Source organism: Ascaphus truei, chromosome 6, assembly GCF_040206685.1.
Source record: "Ascaphus truei isolate aAscTru1 chromosome 6, aAscTru1.hap1, whole genome shotgun sequence".
NCBI lineage: Eukaryota > Metazoa > Chordata > Amphibia > Anura > Ascaphidae > Ascaphus > Ascaphus truei.
In genome coordinates, this window is record NC_134488.1 from 68,204,812 (window position 1) to 68,231,013 (window position 26,202).

General features: G+C 44.4%; 1 long non-coding RNA gene across 1 annotated transcript in view; it reads left to right on the top strand.

The window, feature by feature from the left end:
* LOC142496481 (uncharacterized) overlaps positions 1 to 22,699 on the top strand; it is a 30,567-nt gene extending 7,868 nt beyond the window's left edge. The window contains exons 2-3 of the long non-coding RNA XR_012802005.1: positions 19,657 to 19,845; positions 22,478 to 22,699. This is a non-coding gene — a long non-coding RNA (uncharacterized LOC142496481). The remainder of the gene's footprint in view (positions 1 to 19,656; positions 19,846 to 22,477) is intronic.
* The last annotated feature ends 3,503 nt before the right edge of the window (positions 22,700 to 26,202 follow it).

Consider the following 26,202-nt stretch of genomic DNA (forward strand, 5'->3'; position numbering starts at 1 on the left):
TGAGCGTTGCTATCACGGTATTCAGAAAGCCTTGATTACCCGTGAAATCAAAATTCCCAAACCGGGCGAGTAGCCGGCGGCGTGATGATCGCCTCTCTCAAAAGGGCTAACCGGGCGATTTTTTCCAGCTGCATAGAGAGCTGCAAAGAGAGAGTCGCCTCTCCCTGCGCATATCTCACCAGCGATCACATGATTTTAATATAAATTTGAATACTAGTGTAGATGAGCAGGGCGTCTCCGCAGCAGAACCGCGTTAATTTGAGGTTCGGGGACCCCCTGCTTCCCGAGATACAGGCCCCGTTATGGGGTGTCGGTATCTCCTATGCATTTTATTCCCACAGTCACGTGATATTGGAAATTTAAATGCATATGAGATACCGGCACCCCATAACGGGGCCTGTATCTTGGGAAGCAGGGGGTCACCGGACCTCAAATCAACATGGTTCTGCTCCGGAGATCCCCTGCTCATCTACTCTAATATTAAAATTTATATTAAAACAGCTTCATTACCACATGTTGCACGCGCAACTACTAAGATGGCGACGCTCCGTCACATTTTCCAATACCAGGGGAACAGAGTGACGAGTCTGCAGCTAGGATATCAGCGCAATGCGCATGCGCGAATTACCTGAGGTAATATGAGCCGAGGACGTCACTTAAACACATCACGAGTGAGGCAGAAGGAATTCCCCACAGGATGCGTGCGCATCCATCACGATGGCGGCGCTCTGTCGCGCGAAGATGAACTTTCAATCACCAGAAGGACTGAGTGATTGGTCGGAGGACACATATAACGGCCAGCACTCAGCGATTGAGCACACTTTGAGCCTGAGGAAGCCCTGTATAGGGTGAAACGCATTGCTCTGCATCTAGGACAGTTTGCAGCCATTACAGAGGAGACAGAGGTGACGTGGTATCCCCCAAATCCGGACGCGGAGACCAGGGACTTCTCACCACTTACCACTTATTTGACTCCCCTTGCTGTTCTTTTAGAAGCAATTAGTTGCTTCTTTGCTTTTAGTTTTTACATTCCATGTTATTTTATTGTTTTTGTTTTTACTGTGTTTTTCTCCATTAAAGTACAATTCTTATAGACCATCATTATCCCATAGTCTCTATATTTACCCCCCACATCAGCACACAGAAGGTCTCCACCACAGGATTCAGAAGCCCAAAAGAAACATTTACAAGTGTGTACTCACACTGGCCCGTGTGAGTATTTGACTTTATATATTTTTCCGAATCCCTCCCTTCACTATCAGGTGACCCTTAAGTTACATCTCCTGTTCCCATCTGCAATCCCTGACTAAAGGGACAACAAGACACTGCTACAGGAAAACACTCACATTAGGCCGTGTGAGTGAGATATCATTAGTATATTTAACGTGGAGTAACAGATTATCTCACAGTCTCCCCCTGCATTGCAGCTAGCTTTTACGTGTGCATATCTAACTGCATTTTTCATTTCTACGAGAAAAACGATTGTGAACGAGCCACGCATCCAACGGAGAACATTCGAACGAGCCACGCATCCAACGGAGAACATCTGAAAGACAGCGAGGAGCGAAGACAAGAAGAAGGATCTGCATCCCAAAGGAAGACCAAGCAGTTAAAGAAACCTTGATGTGATAGAACTCACACAAGGCCGTGTGAGTTATCCTTTCACTTATACATTTATTTTATATACGTTCAACACCCTAGAAATTTACTTCATAGACTGAAGGCCAAATAGAGGTGTTCTACACCACATTTGACTTTCAGCGGAATAAAATACACTTTTAAACTACCTTCCCTCACACTGTGCTCCCCCATCTCTCCCTGTGTTCTACTATCATTAAGGGTCCTGGATAGATCCTGTTGGGGTTTTGAGTCATACGAGGACATCACCAGACAATCACGAATTACTGAAAGGCTGTATTATACCCCCTTTTTTTTTTGTTCTTCATAACCATTTATAGACCCACTATGGATAGAGATAGCGCCCGGGTATCTTTCTTATTATATAGAAGTATTTGACCGTGTATTTCTGTCATGTTGGATGTAGCATTGGGCTTCTCTGTCGTCTGTTGTATACATATGCCACGCTCAATAGCACTCCTTTTTGACACTTACATACATATATATATATATATATATTTTGTGGGGGCTCAGGGGTTCCCTAAAAGAGCTTCCTGGGGTTTTGTATATCAATTCATACCCACATAATATGGCCATGATAAGCCACAATAGCACTCAATGGTCAACCTAATACAAATAATTAAGGCCAATAATACACAAGAATAAAAGAAATACACAAGCACCTAAACACCCCAACAATTAAAGAACTAAAAATCATCAACTACACATCAATTACATTAATCTATCATTAAAACAGAAAAAGAATTCCAATTATGTTATTCCGAAACATAAGAATAGAAATAAATAAATACCTATCGAACCAATCAATGAATGAAATAAAACCACTAGCCAACAAATCAATTAATTAATTTAAACCATTAGCTAGCAAAACAATGAATTAATTTAAAACGCTAACCAGTGCTAAAAACAAGCCATCCAATTTCCAAATAATTTAATCAAAACAGTAAACAGAAATAGAAAAAATAACAATCAATTGAAAACAAGCATTTGCCAAAAAATGCATTGGCTTGCACTGTATTTATCTGTACCCTAAAGGGGCACAGATTAATACATTAGCAGTCAATGGGCAATCAAAAACAGAAAAAAAAAATACAATGAAAAAACCTGATTAAAGACAATGACATACATTTAATAATAATAATAATAATAATAATAATAATAATAATAATAGCATGTTCATGAGACATTTTTCAGACACAGGTCCCTGCCCCGTAGAGCTTACAATGTATATTTTTGGTGCCTGAGGCACAGGGAGATAGAGTGACTTGCCCAAGGTCACAATGAGCCGACACCAGGAATTGGACCAGGTTCTCCTGCTTCACACTCAGTGCCAGTCAGTGTCTTTACTCACGGAGCCACTACTTCTCCCTATTTATATTTATAATATTTATCTTACCTTTAGAAGTCTTCACCCTACGAATCCCAGCATTTCAGGAAGCTCTCGACCCGCGACATCATCACCGGCAATCCATCTCCATCCTCCTTGAAGAACAGCATCAGGGGGGAAAAAAATGTTCTTTCTTTTACCATCTTCTATCTTCATCTGTAATTTTTTTCTTCTTTTCTTTAATCTTTTATTGTAATCCAAAGAACCCCATTGTAAATCCAGCAACGGAAGTTGCCACAACGACTTCTTGAGCTAAAATGAGACGGAACAGGCCTTTAATAGGGTCAGATGGTAGTGCTCCAATCCGATTGGACGCTGTTTCATGTGCCCGCCTCTTTTTAATTTTGTTTAAGGATGTGACGTCATCTATAAGGGAGGTACGTAACATCCTTAAAACCACATGGCTAAATCACATGGTATTACAGCCAATGGAATTGAAGACAATCCCATTGTTTAATGTACCATGTGATAGGTTAAATTAATTTAAAGGATGTACAGTACCTTAAAGTGATTTTGTTGGCTACTGGTTTAAATTAATTAATTGTTTTGTTGGGTAGTGCTTTTATTTCTTTAATTGATTAGTTGGCTAGTGCTTTTATTTATTTTATTGATTAGTTGGCTAGTGCTTTATTTCTTGAATTGGGGTGTTTAGATGCTTGTGTATATCTTTTATTACTGTGTTTTTTTGGCCTTCATGCTTTTTTATTAGGGTGACCATTGACTGCTATAGTGGCTTATCATGTCCATATTATATGGGTATTATGTACCACTATGCTAATCAATGGGTAGTGGTGGGTATAGTGGGCTCGGGGTGGGTGGTTAGACCTACCGGGTGCCCGGGTGAGTAGTGGGGGACGGGGGTTAAAACCTTAACTACTATATGGGTTATTAAGGGGTTAGGGGCCATTAGATTGTATTTTTTCATGTATTCTTGCTGGCAACAGAGGACATACCTAGAGTATTCTGACAAGGATGCCTACCGGGTGGTAACGGGAGGGGTTAACCCCTTCATTAATTTAGCGGTATTAACCGCTAAGGTAATGAAGGGGTTAACTACACCTGCAAGGCCTAAACACGCACCAAGGGCCAAATACCACCTTCACCCACCCCCAATATCCACAATAAACATGGCACTGGTAGTTAACCTCTTCATTGCCTTAGCGGTCAGCCGCTGAGGTAATGAAGTTGCCTGTAAATGCATTTTTATTGCATGGGATTCATGCCGGGAATATTAATGTGTATCAGCTCAAGAGACCCCGGGTATCAATCCGATGTGAAAAAAAGCATTTTTTTTTCTAAGTCCTCTCTTGCCGCCTTCTCAGTAGGTTCTCCCCAGCTTCATGCCAAAATTCCTGGCGTGAGGATTTGGGGAGAAACTAAATCGAGGCTACTAGAATTGCACGAGTTTCAGAATCTGCCGATAAGGGGCTTATCGCCGGTCACCCGGTGATTTATTTTTGACGGCTGAATAATGTGGCGATTCATGCCTTTATTGCCCACTTATCAAGGCTTACAGAATAGCAGTAGGCATTTTGGCGGAAAGGCCTAGATAAGTGTGTTATAAAGGCTTATAGAATAGGTCCCTTAATATGGAACACCTACAAAACATACTTTTTATGAATTTGGTTGGGCCACCTCTTTCTCGCTTCAATCCAGAAGTTTATGTTAAGTCTTGACTTCTTCTGGGAAGGCGCCGTGCTGAAGAAACTGCATGTCAAAAAAAAAGAAAAGGTGCTATATGATGATTCCGAATTTAAAAGTTCGTGGCACATTTTATTATGTCTTTCAGTTTCAGTAATATTATTTTTAAAATGTTCTAAGTGGGAGTAAAGGGTACAGAAGGTAGAGACATGACAGTGACAGAAAAAGGGTCTGACTCTGGGCATTGACGGGCTTAGACTACTAACAAAGAAGACGTGCTGTGTTCTCATATGGAAAAATAAAGCCACAGCAACTCTGGCACTGAGGCCCATATGTACTAAGTAGTTTTCTATCATAATGCACCTTCAGATCCTGGAAAATGGTCTACGACATTTGGTTGTGGTCATTTCCTGCGATAAAGTGACCACCGGTGTTTAGCTACATGTCATCTCTCTGCAGGGACGCTCAGCCAGCGGCTGCCTCACCACCAAGGAAAGTCCCTAACCTTAGCTCTTACCCTAAAACTCCCTAATCTTAACCCATGGATACGGGGGGGGGGGGTCAAAAAGGGTTATAATGTGTGTAAAATGTTTCTAGACAAAGTTACCGGTTGTCCCCTAGTTTTACCCGTGAATCGTGCCTGATTTGCGGGTACGCGGATGCATTTTAATAAAGTTATGAACCCCTATGACATATTGCCCAGCAAGTAAGGTCTCAGAACTTGGTTTTAAAACTTGACTGCAAGGACAAGTTTTACCACCCAAGTTCCCGAACCCAAGTTGTAGAAATGTGATATGCTGAAAATGTGTATTCATCTCTATGGAGGCAGCAAGTCGATTAGCCGGGATGCCTGCATAGAGATGGGGAATCAAAGGGGAGGATGGGAGTAGTGTGGTGTTGGGTCATCTGGATGAGCGGGGAAGGGCGGAGAACCAGGTCCAGAGACAAGGCTCCCCGCGGGGGAGATTCTTTTTTTCTCTCAGACACTGTGGAGCCTACCCGGTGGGAGGTATGGGGCTGGCAGGGGGAAGCCATTGCTCGTAGGCATGATTCCCATTGGCCACTTCAAATTTCCCTGTCGCCAGCTACCTGAGCCTCTTGGTACATCCCCTCTTCTGATGGGTGCAACAAGCCGAGCCTCCCTCTTGTGAGTGGTTGTTGCATTACGATCCGCACTCTGATTAGCCGCCAGTCCCTGTTCTATGTTAGACATAGGACACAAGGTTTATGTAAGGGGACTGCCTGAAAAGAGTACCAGACTATTCCTAGGCTTGGTCCGGTGAAGCAGCAGCGGCCTTTTCAAAGGTGCTTTGCTCGCAATAGCAAAGCACTCGGCATTGAGGTGGTGGAGAAGCCTAGCCAAACTGAGGACAAGTTCTACAGACGTGGCCAAGTTCTACAATTGAACGAACATCCGGCCAGCGGGGAAAGCCAGGTATCTATCCCGTAGATCGTACCGTGGGGTTCCTGGACGTGGAGCGGACAGGGTAAGCCTTCCAGAAGCAGATGCCCTGCACCTAGTTGAGGCTGGTGTCTCCCCCCAGACCCCAGTGAATGTGTATTTTCCCTGTTTTTGTGTTACTTTGTGTGCCTGCTGGTTTTTCCAGAATAACCCTCATTTTATTCCACTACCCTGTCCTGCCTAGAGAAATTGATCCCGGGAGGTAAAGGTGTTAACTGTCACGGGAGACCAGTACTTTTATTATAGAATATTCTACGTTATCACTGCCATTAATTCCCATGGAAAAATTCTCATATTCTGCGTTATAAGCGGCTACAATAACATTGGTAACTATATTTTTATACACACACATATATATATATATATATATATAGTGTTCGACAAACCTATACATTTGCTCGCCCCGGGCGAGTGGATTTAACCCCTGGGTGAGTAAATATTGGCCCAAGCAGCACACGTTTGGTACTAGGTGGCGAGTAGATTTTTTTGTGTGGCGAGTAGATTTTTTGGTGATTTGTCAATATATATATATATATATATATATATATACACATATATCGTATGTTGCCAGGGTCCCTCTGGTCCCCCTGTCTGCAGGTTTCTTTCCCCCTTGCGTGTGTGCTGCTGCGGGGGTGAGCGCGTTCCCGGGGGCAGCTGCGGCAGGACGCCGCCATGTTTAATGTGTTCGCGCATGTGCGGAGGCTTGCGCGTAAGCAGAGAAGTCACGGCGGCCATGTTGAGGTTGGCGCGGGAGTTCACGCCTGTGCAGTGCAATGCATAGAGGTTGGCAAGCATAGAGGTGGCCATTACATGTGTGCAGGAGCTATTGGAAGTTGCGCATGCTCAGTTAAGAGTAGCGGCGGCCATTACAGCTTCAGACACACGCAGTAAAGATTGCGCACGTGGTCCCCATAGGAAAGAGCTGTGCCAAGAACTACAATTCCCAGCAGCCTCTGGGGACTTCACTTTCACCCTGGTCACAGGCAGCCAGACAGCCAATAGAGCTGGCAGCTTCTCATGCTGCAAAGTTGCAACAATGTTGTGTGCAGACAGGGATTGTCGGTTAGGAGCTGGGACACAGAGAGGGGAGGGTGTGTTCGTGCAGGGAGGAAAGTAGTCTCCTGCACTAGGCCAGTAGTCTCCCCTTAGTCCTCAGCTAGGCCCTACTCACCTCAGCTTGTGGTTACTACAGGGACTCCCCTTAGACTAGGGACAGGGTCCTGTAGAACCTAGACAAGTGAGGGTCCAGCCAGGAACCGTGACTATCCTGGCAAGTGCGGTGAAGGTAATACATCCTCTGCGTTAGCATTATAAAGGTGGATCACTCCATGCGGGAGCCACCCACCGTTGAGGTGCAGGCATCTTAGATCATCTCCTGAAGCAAGGGATTCCAAGCAAAGGTCATCAGCGCACCCGGTAGCAGGAGCACCGGGCAGGTATTATCCAAGTCACCAAGTGCACCACCTATACACTTCATCTTAGTGGGCAGCGCTGTTCCACACGTGGGTGGGGTTGTGGGACTCTTGGGACTTTGGGTACAAGGACTTTGGGGATACTGTGTAAGGAGGTTATAGTCCAGTTAGGGGCAAGGTTATAGCTGCCAGCTAGTGGCAGAGGGTGGCATATATATCGTTGTGCATAATGATGATGTTGCATTGTGAAAGTATGATAATCTGTGTTGTGTTGCTATACAATATGATGTGATGTGATGTTATTGTGTTATTTGCTCGTTCAGTAAACCTTTTAGCCATAACCCTGGTGTATGTGGTTTCTGGGTGGGTTCCTATGCTAAGCCCATTCTACATTCCTCTAGAATCCTACATAGGTGGAGGCGCTGACCGACGAGAACGTTCCAGAGATTCACCCCAGGCTCTCACTAGCGGAGGCTCAGGCCTCCTGTGAGCCTGACAGGTATAACGCACCACACCAGGTAACATTAGGTTCCCCGCACACATACACTATATGCGATTGGGTGGGGGGGGAATACCCGTTACACACATATATATATATATATATATATATTTATTTTTTTACACGCATATTTACATTCCTACATATATAAATAAAATGAATATACCTTCAATTACTAAAGACAGTTTAATGGCAGAGAAGGACTTACATGATTAAGTGCTTTAATGTCCTCTCCAATATATTTTGCTAAGTGAAACTACACCTTTAATGGTTGGTTAGCAGACTGCTACCGATAGCACACACCTGTCTTTAAAGACTTTATCCAGATGGGCTAAGGAAAGAAACAGATGGGGTAGGGGGTTCTGCATTGCCCACCGACTGTTCTTGAGTTGGGAGCAGTGCAGCACTGTACTGGATTAGCTAAGGTCACCCCAGCTGGAGGGCACAAATACCAGCCTCAAACAAGACATAATCCTTTGCCTGTTCATCCTTTCACCCGGGGAGAGGATCAGTGGAATGGAGACAAGATGCACAAAGAATATACAGCGCAAATAAGTAAAATATACACTTGCTGAAGCTTGAAATCCTTGTTTTGCAGCATTTCCAGGCAAAGCAGATTTCATAGGGCAGCTCCAGTGAAATATTTCCCCCCTTATACATATTGACTTTCCCAGAGTTTGCAATCTGGTAGGGCAACAGATAGTGAACTAGTGACAATGTTATTGGATCCAAGTTCACCCACTTCAAAGACAGTGACATTACAGCTCGACTATTCCTTACCACTAAACAACAAATGCTGTCCAATTTCATTCAAGTCACTTTGCAATGAGATATTAGCATTGCTTTAATTTCAGCAAATGGCTATTGATTCCGTAAACAATATATCTCTCACAGAGAATATTGTCAGATTCCCTTATGAGTCTTTAATAGTATAAAGAAAACATATTCATATGGAGATGAGTAATTTGTATAATGAGGCTCTGACCTCTGCTCAGAAATTTGACCTCTATGGTCAGAGGACTGTAGTAATCACTTAGAAAAACTGTTTTCTAACAGACTGTCCCCTCACAATAGATGCAATGCAGAATGCACATCTGACATTACCAGGTAGCATATATATAGCTACAAGACTCGTAATGCACATTTCTGCCTGCTGTCTGAGTTTATCTCTTATTATATAACTTACACAGCTGTCAATTCTTCTTGACTTTCAGGACAAATTGAGCAAAGACACTGACGGAGAAAGGGGCAGTCAGTGTGAGAAGGAGTAGAGGGTACAGAAGGTAGAGACATGACAGTGACGGAAAAAGGGTCCGACTCTGGGCATTGACGGGACTTAGACTAGTAACAAAGAAGACGTGCTGTGTTCTCATATGGAAATATTAAGCCACAGCTACTCTGGCACTGAGGCCCATGTGTACCAAGTAGTCTTCTGTCATAAGACACCTTCAGACGTTGGAAAATGGTCTACGACATTTGGTTAGTCCCTAACCTTAGCCCTTACCCTAAAACCTAAAAACTCTAACCCATTACGCTAAAACCTGTTACTAATAAAACCCTTAAAATCTAACCGCAAAAAAACCTGAAGTTAACACCCTACCCTAACCAGTACAACTCCTAAAGTTAACCCTCTACCAGAAAACTTACGTTATCGTAGAAGTGACCAGTGGCTTAGTGTCCACGAGCGACTGCGGCGGAGGGTCCATCGTCAGCCAAACTCCGGTGGGGACTTGGTCTCAACGAGACAATCGTGACCAAATGTCCCATTCTGCTGGAGGACACCTCATTGCCCATTCACGTCAATGAGCTGTTAGGTGTCTTCAACAGGGCTGCCGACAGGGGGGGACAGAAGGTACAGGTGTCCTTGGCCGCTGGCTGGGGGCAGCTGGCGGCGCACGTTGGGCTCGACCTCTGGCCAGGCCTCTCTCAGAGGCCTGCAGGCCTTTATCACTGTCCCACGCCAACGGGCCTCTGTGATATCAGCGCGCCGGCAACAGGCTTGGTCCAGCATCCGGTGCGCTACGTCATGTAGGGGGGCCCGGCGCGCACCAGCTCAGCATGGGACAGAGGGATAGAAGCCTGCAGGCAGCTGGGGAGAGCCGGGAACCGGACGCGAGAGGACCGGAAGCCGGGCCTGGCCAGAGGTCGGGCCCATCTTGCAATGCTGGCCGAACGGACCCCACGCAGACTATCCACAAGGTAAGTCTTTTACAAAATATATGTATTGGGGTCTTGTTTATATGTATTAGGGGTTGGGGGTCTTTTTAATATGTATTGGTGGGTGGTCTTTTTAAAATTTACTGTGGGAGTGGGGGGCTTTTTAAAATGTATTGGGGGAGTGAGGGGGCTTTTTAAAATGTATGGGGGTGCTTTTAAAATGTATTGGGGGAGTTTTTTTTTTTTAAATGTATTGGGGGAGTGAGGGGGCTTTTTAAAATATATTGGGGGTGAGTAGGGGGTTTAAATGTATTGTGACGGTGGGTGAGGCTTTTTAAAATGTATTGGGGGTGAGGGTCTTTTTAACATGAATTGGTGGAGGACTTTTTAACATGTATTGGGAAAGTGGATGGGCTTTTTAATGTATATTGAGGGAGTTGTTTTTATATGTATTGGGGAAATGGAAGGGCTTTTTATTATGTATTGGGGAAGTGGGGGGCTTTTTAATATGTATTGCAGGAGTGGGGGGATGTAACAAACTTTACCTAGTCTGTTTAATAATTAGTCCTACTCCTTATGCCAGCACGGTGTCAAGTATTTTATTGTCCAGTCCCTTAATACCTCTCAATAAGCTGAGGACACACTTCTTAACAGAAAGCTATACATACAAGGGTTTCTATACAGCAATATAACCACTTGCCTCCTGAGCTCCTGTCTCCTTCTTGGCTGAGACCAGAATGAGCCTCTGCTTGTTCTCAGACGCCTGACTATATAGCTCCTGAGATTGGCTGCAGGTGCTAGCCCCCTGCCCTAAATTAGCTGCCTGGCCTTTGAGCAAGGGGAGTTTCCAGCAGTTATGCAACATGCCTGACAAACCTTTGTTAGTACTGCTGGTTTGCAAGTGAGGGGTTTGTAAACCCCCTCACAGGGGCTTTTTAATATGTATTGGGCAGTGGAAATTGAGTGAGAGTAGGGCACTTGACGGAAAGTGGGAGCGAGAGGAGAAAGGGGGAGAGGGAAAGAGTTAGGAAAAAAGGGAGTAAGAGTGAGACGCAGGGGAGAGAAATGCATGCTAGGTGAGTGAGGGTGATTGAGGAAGAGAGAGTGAGATGGAGGGGAGAGAAATACATGGGAAGAGGGGGGAAATACTGTAGAGGTGGGGGGCATGGATGTAAATCTAGTCGTGGGACCCGTGGAAATCTCTTTGCGGCCCTGGTCTTTAATGACCAGAAAGTGTTCCAAGGAATAGCCGGGCTTAGTAAATATGGGCCTTGCTGTGGTTATTTACAATGCTTAAAAATACACACTTGTCAGAACTTTTTGAATGGGATCAATAACCAAGAATGAAGCCATTAAACATTACACTGCCACTTGATAATTTTGGTCCTAGATGGCACTGCATCTGTACTGTATGTAAACTTTCTGGCAGGTCTAGCTCAGCTGTGAACAGAAATTCACATTGGCGGCAACCTCACCCATTGCCGTTACATTACCAGCCTATGTTGAATATGGCTCTTCTTAGTAACCCCTTCTCTGCCAGAGAGGTCTGCAACACATTGCTCTGAGGTTTAAATTCTGCATGGAAATGGCTGCTGTAGGTATAATCTAATGATGGTCATCAGCAGGCTAGGCACAGACAGAAGAGCAGCGCGTGCAGAATGATTTATTAATGCACGCGGCTTCCAATCCTCCCTGACATTTGACTTCATCAAACTAATTTGATCGCGGTGACACTGTTTGTAGAGAAACGAGATGCGTTCCTGATGGTTTCACACGGATTGTCTGGAACCCGCAGGTATCATTTTCTCACCGCTGCCACTGGTATTTCCTGAGGTGTTGACGTGCGCGAGAATATGACCAGATGGTCTCGTTGGCAAAAGACGGAGCCCGTATCTCTCCACAGTATGTTCTGGCACAGGGAAGATAGCCAATGCATAGGGAAACTGGCATAGTCTGTGCAAAGTTTTAGTCCAGTTTAGTTTTATGTGTGAAAGAGAAGCGAGGGGAATAACCATGTGCAGAAATTGTATCTGTTAAAGCTTTCACTATACAGTGCCTCCTAGAGTCTTAGGAACAGGGAGGTCTACACCTGGCCTGTTTTTAAGCATGTTTCCTTTGCAAAGCGCATTTACTCCCACTGCCAAGTATACATTAATCTCCCCCAAATGCACTGTATATAGTTGTGTTAATGGGTTAAAAGAGCAATTCATGCATTTTTTTCCTCATTATTATTTTTAACGTAGGTTTGAAGCAGGGTGGTTTCCGCAGCTTAACCCCATTAATTTATGCTATGGGGATCCCCTTCTTTCTGAGATACAGACCTCCAAAGAGGGTGTGAGTGTCTCGGTAAAGTTTAAAGTTCCCCAGGCAAACCGGCCAATAGGAAGCCAAACCTGATGACGTCACGGCTTCCTATTCGCCCGCATGGTGCTGGACATTTGAAACGCCACTATGACATGAACCCTGCTAGCTGGGCGAAATGGCTGCCCATTGGAGATAAGTATCTTGGGAAGCAGGGGGTCCCCAGAGCTGAAATTCATGGGGTTCAGCTCCCGAAACTCCCCACTTCAATTCTGTGTTAAAAAATAAAAACGGTTGCAAAAAAAAATAAAAAATCACTAGCTTGGATTGCCTCTTTAAATCGTCAGTTCTATGTAAAACCAAAGTAGCCTAGTGTTTAATAGGTGAAAGGGACATAGCCCTAAAGTGACCTAATGACAGGGATGATTAATGGGTTAATGAGACAGTCTTATGTTGAACTAAATTGAACTAATGACAGTGATGTGTTTCTTGGGTGAAAGGGTCGGCCTCAAATTGCACCAAAGTGACTTAATGTCAGTGACATGTTTAGGGAATTAATGGGTCAGTGACATTTAGGACTAAACTGACCCGACCTTCTGGTACTCGAGAAGTTAATTAAGCGTTTTAATAGCTTCCAATACAGACTTCACTGCCCTATTCAAGAGCATTTCCTCACCCTCTTGGTCAATACAAACCAAGGCACTTACACCTTCTCCTAGTTTTTCTGCAGGTCTCCTAACATACCACTTAGATTGTAAGCTCTTTGGGTAAGGACTTGTTTCTCCTAATGGATACACTTTTATGCTTGGGGCAGTTCTTCCCATATAATAGTGTCTTTGTACATAAAGGACAGCAAAATCCCATACTATAAATAGGCTGTGCTGCAGCCAGTGCTGAGCAAAGAGGTCTTTCTCTGCAACACTGCTCCATTGTGTCTGTAATAGAGAGGTTTCATCACTCTGCTCCTGATTGCAGTCAGTCTCTAGCTTTCAAAAGCCACCATTTTCTCAAACTCAACACCCAAAATAAAATATTCGCAGTAGAGAGACTGTTAAACGCAAGAGAAAGTACAGTGCGCGCTGTCCCATGAATCTTTGTATCTTCTAAACAAGAATAGTCGTCCCTCTGCAGCTCCTATTCTCCCGTAATCTGTGGGGTCAATTGGAACATATTTTTTTTTTAAAAGGGCGCAAGAGGAAAAACAAAAATAAAATCAATTCCAATTCAATAAAATAAGAACAATGATCATTTACATTTAAAAGGGGATCATATAGATCCAGTCATGCACTCATCGATATAACACGTCCACAGAGGGTTGGATCCTGGAAAAACCAGGACCTCACAACAGTCCCAGATCAAAAAAGGGATTCAGTCCTGCTTGCAGTTGTTGTATGCGAGGAACTTAGCTTAGAGTTGGCGTCCTCGTGGAGGTGGAGGGATGGCAGCTTCCGGGTATCCGCCATCACGATATTGTGTAGCTGCGTGATGACCACACCACAACGTGTTTTGCGCCTAAATGACGCTTCATCAGGGGTTTGGTCTAGAAGATCCCAAGGTCAGGTTTAAAATACCATAAGGATAATACCTTCAAGCCAATCAGGCTCACACCAGGTAATTAGTAGGAAGCCAACCAATCAGCGTAGTGCCATGTCAATAAGCACGGAAACTGCCACACACATAGCAATACATACAATACAACCAAACCGCAATAATACACAAAACAATTATACATAAAACATGAAAACATATAACAAAAATATAACAATTTTTGCAATCCTTTCTAAAACCAGGCCCCAAAAGTATTGACCAGATGTTTAGAATCAGGCATAGTAATGCTACTTTTTGTTAGGCACCTAATCTGAAAGGAAACCATGTCAGTTCCCAAAACAAAGATGCAATGAAAAGGAAGCTGAAAATAAAGGGACACGTACAAGGAGGTGCCTGTTGCTAAATCCCTTTAACCCTTGAGAGTGAGAGGGATCTTTCTACCTACAATATCTAACTAATTATCTAACCATCTACCTCAATGTCTTGTATAGCGCATACACAGAGTAAACCCTATGCGCTTTTTAAAAACTCCAAAAGGTGCAGCGAAGCATCAATCGGGGTTCGTAAAGGCAACGCATTGTGCCTCTGGCACTCGAGGGGTTATATCCTGCATGCAAGAGGCTAGTGCTACACAGGTAACGCCACCAATGGATTATCCAGCTTTTACCGTGCAGACACGACAGCCTGCCTATAAACGCAGGATAAAGGAGGATTGGGAAATAAATGACAGCTTTGTTACGGTTGTTCTGTGGCACGCAGCAGGACGCGGGATGCAAGAATAGAACCGTAAATACATACTGTATGCACACATTTTGTTCTCCTGCCCCTGCCTGCGAGGCTGTCATCCTACAGAAGGCCAAAGTGACCCCGGGGAACTGCACTGCTGGGATCTGTGTCCTGTGCACAAGTTTCTGCAGCAGCCATAATTACAGTAATCTTTCAGCTTGCAACTGGACTAATGTAATTACATATGTCATTATGGACCCTTTGGACTGCAGGCCCAGATCCATAAAAGGGTGCTATGCTGCATCACGCCTTAACTCCCATTATGGAAGTTAGTGCGTACTAAAGCTTAGCACCCTTTAGTGAATAAGGTCCTAAGTCAACCCTAAGTCAACCCTGCTCAAAATACAGAGCCTGCTTAATGTCCATATTTACGATACCCTTGTGCAGTGGGGTTTTTGTAGGTTAAATAAGCAGCAGAACCCTAAGCAACGAATACTGTATATAATTTACATCGAAACTGCAAATACGTAATCCAGCTGCCAGTATATGAGGAAACATGACAGGAAAATAGTGCTCAATTCCTTAAACAAGTTTCATACTGAGATTCTTGTTGATGACTAAATAAAAAAATCAGTTCTTGTGAACTCCCCATACAAAAATAGCTCTGCCTTGGTGCTGGTCCCATTTTTGATTTTCATTACTATACTAACTAGCCGGCTCCACCTCTGCTGTGAGGCTGTTCCATGCATCTACTGCCACCAATATTGTTTTTTATATAAATGTTATTTAACCCTTTTGCTGCTCTTATGATGTACCGTGTACATCAGGTCTGTCTGTTTGGCCGGGAGGGAAAGTGGGGCAGACAGAGGGGATGGGGGAAAGAGGGGATGGGGGGAGAAAGGGGACGGGAGAGAGAAAAAAGGGACGGGGAGAGAGAAAAGGGATGGGGGAGACAGAAAGAGAGGACAGGGAGAGAGAGAAAGAGGGGACGTGGGGAGAGGGAAAGAGGGGATGGCGGAGAAAGAGGGGACAAGGGGAGAGAGAAAGAGGGGATGGAGGAGAGAGAAAAAAGGGATGGAGCAGAGAAAAGGGATGGGGGGAGAGAGAAAGAGGGGACATCGGTTTACAGCAACAAGGAGGTTAAAACCCCAAAAGCACAAGAAAATGCCCCACACTTCAGTCTCGCAAAAGTTTTCAGTACAGACCACACATGATACTGTGGGTGATATCGTAGGTCAGGTTGACATATGTCCATCAAGTTCAACCTTTGCTAAATTGTAAATTGTGCTATGTTCATTCTATATTTTCAGTTTTATTGATGCAGAAATGACAAACAAAAGAAAACCAATTAGCCATCTGAAGGGTAAACAATTCCTTCCTGACTTCATACAGCAGTGATAAACACGTATGAGCACATTCACATGTCTGGCACAGGCCCACAAACTTGCCTTACCCTATAATTGCACAGCATACCACTGCAGCAAAGGATTCTGGGTAATGACATGCAAATGAGCACTGACTCCAGTAATGGCAATCTGATTCCTAGATCACAGCTCTTTCTACGTTTTTAACATGTTCAGAATATTCTTGAATACCTCGCCTGTCGAATGAACCATTTGGGTTCACCCAGAATATATATTTAACACTATAAAGCCGGATATTCAATAAGCCGTAGCCCATGACTGAAGTGTTCATTCTGTACAGTGCTCCCTTTGCCGTCTAACGCATTGTTATAACCAACAAGAGAATCTATACACACAATAGGGATTTCCTATATCAATAGGTGGGCCTAAGTGACAGGCAGCTGAAATTACTGGACAGGTACTGTATGTATTTCAAAATTAGAACGCACAGTACATAAACACAGGTTTAAAGCCATTTACTTGTCATGGGCTGTAATTTCTACTATAATGATGCTAGCAAATTAATAACATCACTACACGGTTTCATAGAAATCTTTTATAAAGCCAGATTATATTTGTAAAACAGTTTTTATGTTTTGTTATTTGAGATTTCTTGCTGCATTGCTGTTCACTGTAGGGGTCAGACATGCTACATACATACTTTAGTATGTTCTGCTTTCTCTGTTTGTGACGCAAGGTGTGCATCATGCTTTTTTTGGATCGTTGACGCCCACAGATAAGATGCTTGTTGCTGAAGTACGTTGTGATACTTAGTGCTGCTGTATATTGCCGCATGCTCGTTTTCAAAGCAGTCATTTTGTGTTGAAGCTCAGGCACACACTCCCTGCTTCTTCTCTTGTGGCTCCTCTACTTAAAAGCTTCTCCATCTGATTAAGAGCCTGCCGGCGATAGTCAGAAATCCTACAGTCAGAGACTTTGTAGTGAGCTGTTAAAAGCCCTGTGCAGAAGAATTGCAGTTATCAAAGGCGCTTTTTCTCTCTGCGCCCTGTGTATTCTTACATAAGGCTTTTCTTGTTAAAAGTTGAGACAATTTCCTATTGGTAATGAAGTGAATGCTGTTGAACTGCAGTGGACTGTCCCTGACTAACATCTCCTCTGTTGTTATAATGAAGCCTATGTATCAATTTGCCCAGGCTAGGACTGGCCTACTGGGTTTGAGGGGAAATCCACTGACTGGCCAAGTGTCCTGGAAATGAGAAGTAAATCTCTGCTCTGGAGCCTGGCTGAATCTGTTATGGCCGTGTGTGTGTGAGTGTGAGTGTGTGAGTGTGTGAGGCTGCAGAAGGGCCAGCTTGATGGTGGTGCCGGCAATGTGACTGCACCAGGCCCAGTGCTCTCCCCCGGCCCAACTTCCGTTATCACAGTTTAAATGTTGTGTTGGTTAAAGTCAAATTAACCACCACAACATTTAAACTGTGATTACGGAAGTTAGGCCGGGGGAGAGCGTGCAGGAAGTGTAAGCGTCGTCACGTGACGCGAGGGCGGGCCCCACAGAGGGAGAGGGGGGTAAATGGCCCCGCACACACACAAAGCAGCGGCCTCCACCATGTTCCAAGCTGCGGCAGGGAGGCTCTCCCTGTTCTTTGTCAGTGTACAGTAACTGTATGTATCATGCATTTATCTGAGTGTAAGCATGTACAGATGTAACAGCCAGTATTGTTCCGGCTGGCGCATTGCAGCGGGACACACACAATGTACCAGTGGGAGAAGCCGCCGTTGTAAAGTATTAGCCGTGTGCAGAAAAGGGATGGGGTTTATGCACTATTGCACCCAGTGGCACACACCAGCAGGTGTAATAAGACCTGCTACATCTGTAGGATAGTATGTGTAGCCAGGTCCCCCCTCTAGCTCCCCGATTCCCCGTTTCCCCTTTGTTTACCTCCGCTGCTGTGGGGGGATGTTGTGGGTGGCGACGGGTTCGCTGGCAGCTACCTCTGCTGGGCACCGCCATGTTGGTAGTGCACGCACATCGCGAGGGTCGCGCGTGCACAGTAGAGCTGCGGCGGCCATTGCAGGGTTACGCAGGTGCAGTGTAGGCAGCGCATGAGGCAGTCCATAAAGAGAGGCTCCGCGGGGACTACAAGCCCCATAGTGCTTAGGGGTTGGAGTACCACCTGACACCAGGGAGCCAATAGCTCGGCCAGATCCCCTGCTTGAGAAAGAGATACCTTTGGCGCACTCCGGAAGAGGAGGCAGTCGGAGCTGGGACACAGACAGGGGAGGAGGTATGTGTGCAGGGGTCTGTAACCCTCTGCACTAGGCCAGATTTCCCCCTAGGCCCCATCTAGGCCTCATCTAGGCCCCATCTAGGCCCCCACTTACAAGTGTAGTTTGTGGCTGCTATAGGGACAGGCCCTAAGGTAGGGACCCTGCCCCATTAGCTATTGAGTAGTTGGGGAAACAGCTGCTAAGCAAGCCATCCCTGATAATTGTGGTCTGGGATCGGACCCCACTGAAAGAGACAGAGACTATCATCATGGTGGGACACTCCAGTGGGATACCACCCCACGCGGAGGCGGACTCATCTCTGATGACATCGCTGGATCGGCGGATCCCCAACTGTCCTCCCGTCAGCGCGCCCGGATGCTGGAGCACCCGGCAGGTACCTTTTTCAGCAAATGCGCCAAGCATTACTACACTTTCCATAGTGGGCCACGCGATCTCACACATTGGGGGTTGGGAGTGGGACTCTTGGGACACGGTGTGGGCTACACGGTGATGGGTCACGGCTGTGCGGGGCTGAAGGGTAGTTGTACCATTAGTAATCTTTATAGAGCCGTTAAGATTTATGTTGCCAAGTAAAGGTATTGTTATTTTACTCTGTGTGCGTTAGTATTGTTAATTGGTCCTGCGAGGGGCTCCTCCTACTACGCTGGGATCCCTCTCAGGTGGAGGCGCTGCACTGATCTCGTTATTATTGCACCTCAGGCTCTCCGTGGCGGAGGCTCCGGCTCCCTGTGAGCCACCAGGTAAAGGCAGCACCAGTAGCCATCTTGTTTAGGGGGGTAAAGGGCTACATATGTATGTATGTACAGTATAATGAGTACAAACCCTATTATAAGCCTTATATAAAGTGCCTCTACATTCTGTTTCCCCTGTGTGCCCTTGTAAGGCTGATCTTAATCTGCCAATATTTCCCTCTTGAAGCAGCAGTGTGCAGTGATCACCATTTATTTTGCATTTTAGTTTTTTTTTTACCTACTTTAAGAGATCTCCTATTGCCCTTTTCAATGCTGGTTTTATTTTATTTTTAATCTGATGCTTAGTTCAGGTGAGATAAGGTTGAAATAAACGTATGTTAAAATGAAGCTCTCACCAGAGCCCATTGAAGTGTAACTTCAGAAGCTAGAGATTAAGAAAGTAGTGTTTGTTTAAGACTAGAATAACATATTATTATTATTATTTTGAAGAGCAGGGGTCAAGTAATTAAAATGCAGTTGTGATGTGTTCATTTACACTAGTGATTTTCCCCGGGGGCATCCCTAAAGGCTTCCGTGTCCGAGAGGGAAGAGAGCTGGGACTACTGTACCAGGCACAGTGGCTCCCCAGCTGCAGCTCCAGATTCACTGCAATCCTACCCCCTGCTGGTTGGTGCCGGAAGTCGGGCCCAGTTATTGCCTGTGCAGCACTTGAGGCCTCCTCGCCCCAAGGTAAGATTGTTAAGGGCGGGGGGGTGGGGGAGTTATGGGGAGGATGTGAGAGGGAGGGTGATTGAGGGAGTGCTATTAAGTGAGAGCAGGGGGCATTGAGTGAGAGAGGATGGGGCAGATTGAATGTGCAGCAAAGGGAAGGGGAGAGGTGGAGGAGTAAAGGGGGAGTGTAAGAGGGGAAGAGAAAGGTGAGTGTAAGGCCGCGTCCATGGTTAGTGTGCACGCGAGGGTTCGCGCGGCATCACACACGCCTGTAGCAGGAGAGATTTGTGGCCTAGGGGTAGACGCGACGGGGAGTCATGTAGGGGGCATGGCCGTGATGTCACAGAGCTGGTTCGCCCTCATTGGACGAACCGTTCACGTGACCCGGCCATCGCGTGACAGAAACAAATTAATTTATTTTCTCGCGCATCGCGAGCGTGGCGCTCTGCATCACGCCCGCTGTGGCACGCTTTAAGGACAGCCTCATAGAAGCACGGCATTTTGATTGTGCAGCGCGCTTTCAACGAAGAGAGGGAGGAGAGTGTAAGAGGGGAAGAGAACAGCATTATAGGCCCCCGGGCAAAGCCGTGCACTGGGCCCTGCCAACTCTCCGCTACACGTCGTAATTTGTCTCCTTCTACCCAGTTAGCGGGAGATTTGAATGTTGAGACGGGTGATCGGAAAATTAGTGTTAAATTCTGGTCTGTGCATAGATTAGCAGGGGGCCCCTATGCTCGTGGGGCCCCCGGGCAACTGCCCAGCGTGCCCATGCGTTAAAACGGCACTGGGTTGGGGTTCCCCAGAGTTTCATGATATAATTTGAGGGTTGCTTAACCGAAAAAAGGATGAAAACCACTGGGTTTAGACAGCGAGTTTTTGTAAATATCTAAGAATGTGCAAGAGTTTGCTTATGTTAACAATGAAAACAAAGTGATGTTTCACCAATGTGTTAAAATGTTTATACTGTACACAAAGTGTTGCAGCTGCACATCTCTGCTTAGATTAGTGCTGTGAACTGTACAATTTCCACGCTAATCCCAAGCACTGACAGTTCTTAGTTTAGAATGCTAACGGAAGCTGACAAACTGAAACTCTTCCAGCATCGTATTGATTTGTTGGGGTTGAATAGCAATACATCAAGAACTACAGTAGCTTTAGCCAAGGAGCTGCAGACAGAGGGAGGCTGAAGAACAAAGGGGTGAAGAATGTGGGCCAGAGGGAGAGAGGTGTGTGCAGAATTGGTAGTGGTAAAAGATAGAGGTAGGAGGAGAGGATGATACTAGACCTGACAGGCAACTTCTAAATCATGTTCCTATGGGAATGTACAGGGTCTACAGTTATTTACTGATTATCACCTTCATACACATAGATATACTTCACATATACTTATATGTGTATTGAGAGAGACAGTAGTGTGAGAGAGGGAAAGGAAGGAAGGAGGAGAGAAAGACAGAGTAAGAGAATGGAAAGATTTCTGAAAGAGAAGGAGTCAGGAATCTGAAGGGAAGGAGAGAGACATGATATGCTAGAAACTTTCACATACATCAAGGCAATGTATCAATAAGGTACAGGAGGGGAACATTGTGCAGAGAAAGAGAAACGCTCCTCAGCTGGAGGGTGGCTGGCGCTGAGGAAACATGAGAAAGTGCATGTCTGCTGAAAGGGTAGTTGATGCATGGAACAGCATCCCAGGAGAGGTGACAGGCGCTAATACAAATAGGGAATTTATAGTTGCCTAGGATAGACACAAAGTGGTTTGGCACAAGTGATTCTTATTGGCCATGAATTCACAAGTATCAGAGAATCTTTGTTTATAGTACTTAGGGACACAGCACCGTAAAAACCTTAAAACACATAATTAGATAAGAGAAGCATATTTACTTAATAAAAAATGGACTCTATGGCTATATGGCGGGTGGCACAGTATCCTGCCTTTATATCGGCTTTAACCTATGGATGAACGCACCTTGAACATCTCTCACCCATGACTTTAGTATATGAAGCACTACAGACACACGCACAGGCAGATGATAAATGAGCTGTAGGGTATCATTGTTTGTCTTTGCCTGTTCAGGCATCTTCCACACCATCAATCACTGCAGGCCAGGCTAGGGAGAGCAGAGCTACTATAACAGGATGATGTGGCCTCTTAGCTGCTCTCATATATTTTGCTGCCTGCTCAAATCTGTGTAGTAACAAAAGTTTCTTTGCCCTTCCTGCATTGCTTTGTATGTCTTTATTTGTATAGCGCCATGCATGCACATAGCGCTTCACAGCAGTAATACACGTGACAAAATAATAGAAGACATAATGGTAATAAGTGTTAGACATAAATGTAAATATTAGGAAAAGGAGACCCTGTTCCAAAAAGCTTACAATCTAATCCGTGAAAGGTTTAAGCAGCCCCGCTAAAAGTAATTTAAAGCCTACTTGATATTTGCATGAAGCCTGGTTTCCAAATCCTAAACCTTTACATTTTTTTTAATAGCTCCTAAAGATGAGTTATTTTTCTTGTTTTTTTAACAAGCAGCAACAGCAGGATCATTGGCTATTTAATTGTTAATCTTTTGTACCTGTTTTCTATGCCACACATTAATATATACTACTTTGAGGGGCCATGCACTTTTCTCTTTTGTTTTGACTATTGTAGACTCATGATGTGGAGCCACCATTTCTGAAGAGCAGCAGACCAAGAGTGATTGCTAAACTTTGTGCCAACAGGAAGGATTCTGTTCTGGATTCATCTGTTTTTACATTTATTTTTATCACTTTTAATCACTGGAGTTCTTAAGTAGCTCTTTATTTATGTAGCTACTTATTTACATAGTATTTATTGCAAACGCTGGTCACTTTTTAGGATTGGACACATTTTTATGTTGATACATTTATCATAAGTTTCAAGTATCAGTTGGTATGCTACTTTTTCTTATTATTGTCCCACAAAATATACTAACATTGCTGCCTCAACTGGGGCTATTTAAACCCTTAAATTAGGCCTAGGATTTCCATCTTCCTAATCACCTTCTTCAATCGCTCCTGTTGCGTCCCATTGAATAAATTCAGTCCCAGGTCAGAAACTCAAAATCTGCATGGACAACCACTATTCATTAAATAGAACCTGTAACTGTGCAAGGTCCCTCCGAATAGCATGGATTAAATCCAATGATTGTACCGAAACCATGTAGCTTTCTATTATCTGAAATCCAAGCCCTTCACATTATAGGAACCCAGGAAATCTTTCCATATCCCCAAATCCATACAGACTCCTGCAGTCACCTGCATGAAATGAAGAGGTCGCCTCACCGCAACCATGGTTAGCCTATGTGAAAACACCCCCCCATCGGCATCACATGAGCCACAAAAACTAGATTACCCAACAAAGATTGGAACTGCCGTAGAGTCACCTTTAGTGAAATAAAGTTAGACAGGAATGATTTCAACATATCCAGTTTCTCCAGAAGAAGTTTATATTCCATTGCCATCGAGTCTAATTCTATACCCAAGAAATGTAACATTGTAGTCGGCCCTTCTGTCTTTGCAGCCGTCAATGGAACCCCAAATTCAACCGCTACCTCTAAGAATTCTCCAGACCATCTAGAGCATAACCAGATGCCCAGATTGTGCAAGACTCCTTCCAACTGCACCCTCTGACATACCAACTTCTTCAGGAAGGTGCTAAGTGTTGTGAAACAGGAAACGGAGCACCAATCCACAAAATACTCACTCTCTAGCTTGCACCCCAACAAGCAGAAACAATCTGAATGTACCGGGAGTAGGGGGAACGCAGACATATGAATTCCCCCCCCCCCCACCCCCAACACCCAGGCATTAGGGATAGAGATCCAACAAAGCAGGGGGAATTATGGCAACAAGAAAGGAAGAAAGAAGAAGGGGGGGTGAGGGGGAGCTGAGTACCACGGCAATGCTGACCTTCCCCTATATATGTCAGGATTTTCTTCAATATGCTGTAAAACTGCTGTTCTGTGCTGGAGAAGATTTAATTTTCATATAAATTGAGCTAAACTCTTCCTCCACTATATGAAGATGACTTCACAGCATATTGAGTAGGACTGTAATATACTAAAAACAGGAGTCAAAAGAGGAGTTTCAAGAGTACAAATACAGTAATACATTTTTTTAAATAATTATATATATACAGGTTGTCTGGAAGTGAAGGGATTTATGGGGATAATCCATTGAAGAAGGTCCAAAAAAACCTCTCCCTTTGAAACACAGTGGTACAATCACCTGTAAACTAACTGTAACCCCCTTGTAAGTGCAGGCAGCTGACACTCCACTGCCTCTTCTGGGGCAGGACTTGTGATGCAAATGTGATGCGTGATGGACAGCGAATGAGATTGGAGATTGAAGAGGTGGGATTGACAGAGGAGGTTTTAGGAATCCCTGGCAGGAGCGGCAAGGTGATAGCTGCTACAGCAGATCTGCATGAGCCTGAATGAGTTCAGGAGTGATCGAGGGTGACCCGGGGGCCAGTCTGTGTCCCGCTTAAAGAGAGCGGGCATTGACTGGAGGGAGAGCAGGGCATCGTGCAGAGAGGCTCAGCAGATCATTGCTAGAAGCCGCATGGTGTAGCGATCACCGTCGCAGGGGACCCTTAACAGTTGCAGTTAAAGTGGTACAGAAGTATTTTGTGAAGTACAGGCCTGCTATACTTTGTTGCATTTTAGAGCTCCAACGGTGTCCCGGCACCATCACGTACTGTAAGCCTAGACACCCAGGATTGGGTGGCCATATCATCACTGACACTGAGATACACCCGTGCAGCGTTTAAGTGCAGTGTTATGTTGATGTGCTGTTACTGTATACGACTATGATTATCCATTGTTATGGATCACAAGATTCTCTAGTATCTGTCTTAAAGTATATATAAAATCTGTAATATCAGACCCGCATTGTGTTTGTTTCCCGTGGTCAAGCCACGTGTGGCATACCACATAGACATAAAGGACTAGGGCCCCCACCTCAGCAACAGATATCAGTCTGGGGCCTAGAGAAAGAGGGTTACATAACCGTTTTACTCATTTCGATCCTGTGAAAAAGAATTACTTATTGCTTTTTGTCAGGTACAGTACACTGGATTCAAGCATATCAGCTGCTTTCTGCATGTTTACCCGTTGGACTAATGATGGCTTCATCATATGTGCGTGGCAAATAAAGAACAAAAGAAAACGGACCACATTACCTGTGGTGTCTAGGACTGAGAAACTCTGTTATCACCGAGGATAATAGGTAAAGATTGTAAAACCCTGAAGCGTTAAAATGATAAAAAATTAAAAAGAAGGATTTAAAATACTTAAACTTGGCTTTCTTAAATAAAAAGGTGTCAATCAGCTCGATTTCACCTATTAAACATGCTGCTGTCATTAATTCACTTCTGTCCTAAAAGGGATGGTCTCTTTAGATCTTAAACCTAAACACATGACAAAATCTGTAACATTAACTGGCAGTTGTGACACAGTTATTTTTAGAGTATCATTTAAAAAAAAAATAATAAACAAGCTAATGAGAGTTTATTTAAATGCCAGGATATTACACAATATAGTTTTGGAGAATTACAGGACAGCTGAAATGTACATTAACACTTGTCTTTTTCTTTTGGAACACCTGGTGTGAAAATACTGCCAAACAGAAAATAAAAGTAATTTAAACAAAAATTGCAACATTAAGGAGATACAGATCAAGATATCTGGTTTAACCCACATGCTGCCAGAGGGTTAGCAGTTTAGCTTTGCTAAGTAGGAAACAATGATTCACTGGACATGTTTTAAGGGATGCAATCGGGTGTGGTAATAGTATGTAAAATAGAGATAAATGCTGTGGTCATTAAACCACATATAAAAGTGTCAGTGGAATTGTTTGGTATGCCTGGGTTTGGGAGAGGGGTCAGTTTAGACTGACCATTGTCAAGTGTACTGTTCTTGTGCAATTGAGTTGCACTGTGTCCTCTACTTATGTAATATTATTTATAAATATCACTTTTATACCAGCACTAAAACGTACATCTTTGAATCATAGCTACTTTATCAAGTGGGCTTAAATGGAACAAAGGGTTTCAGCATGTCTCAAAATACAGGTAATATTGCATGTGATCTATAATACTTCACCTAGCTTTGTTTTGAAGGATACTTTTCTGCTCTGAAAACTAGGGCTTCTATTTATCAAGAGGTTGATGAAGGGAAAAAGTCAGTTCATAACCACTGCAGGATCCGAACTGAATTTAGATTTCTCCTGCTCTCGTTCCCCTAGATAAGATTCTGTTGCCATCTACAGACTCTCTGTGGTCATTTGTTTTCATGAGTTGGCAACACTCTGCTATAGTCTGCAGCCCGTTAGGATGTAACCCCTGTGATGGAA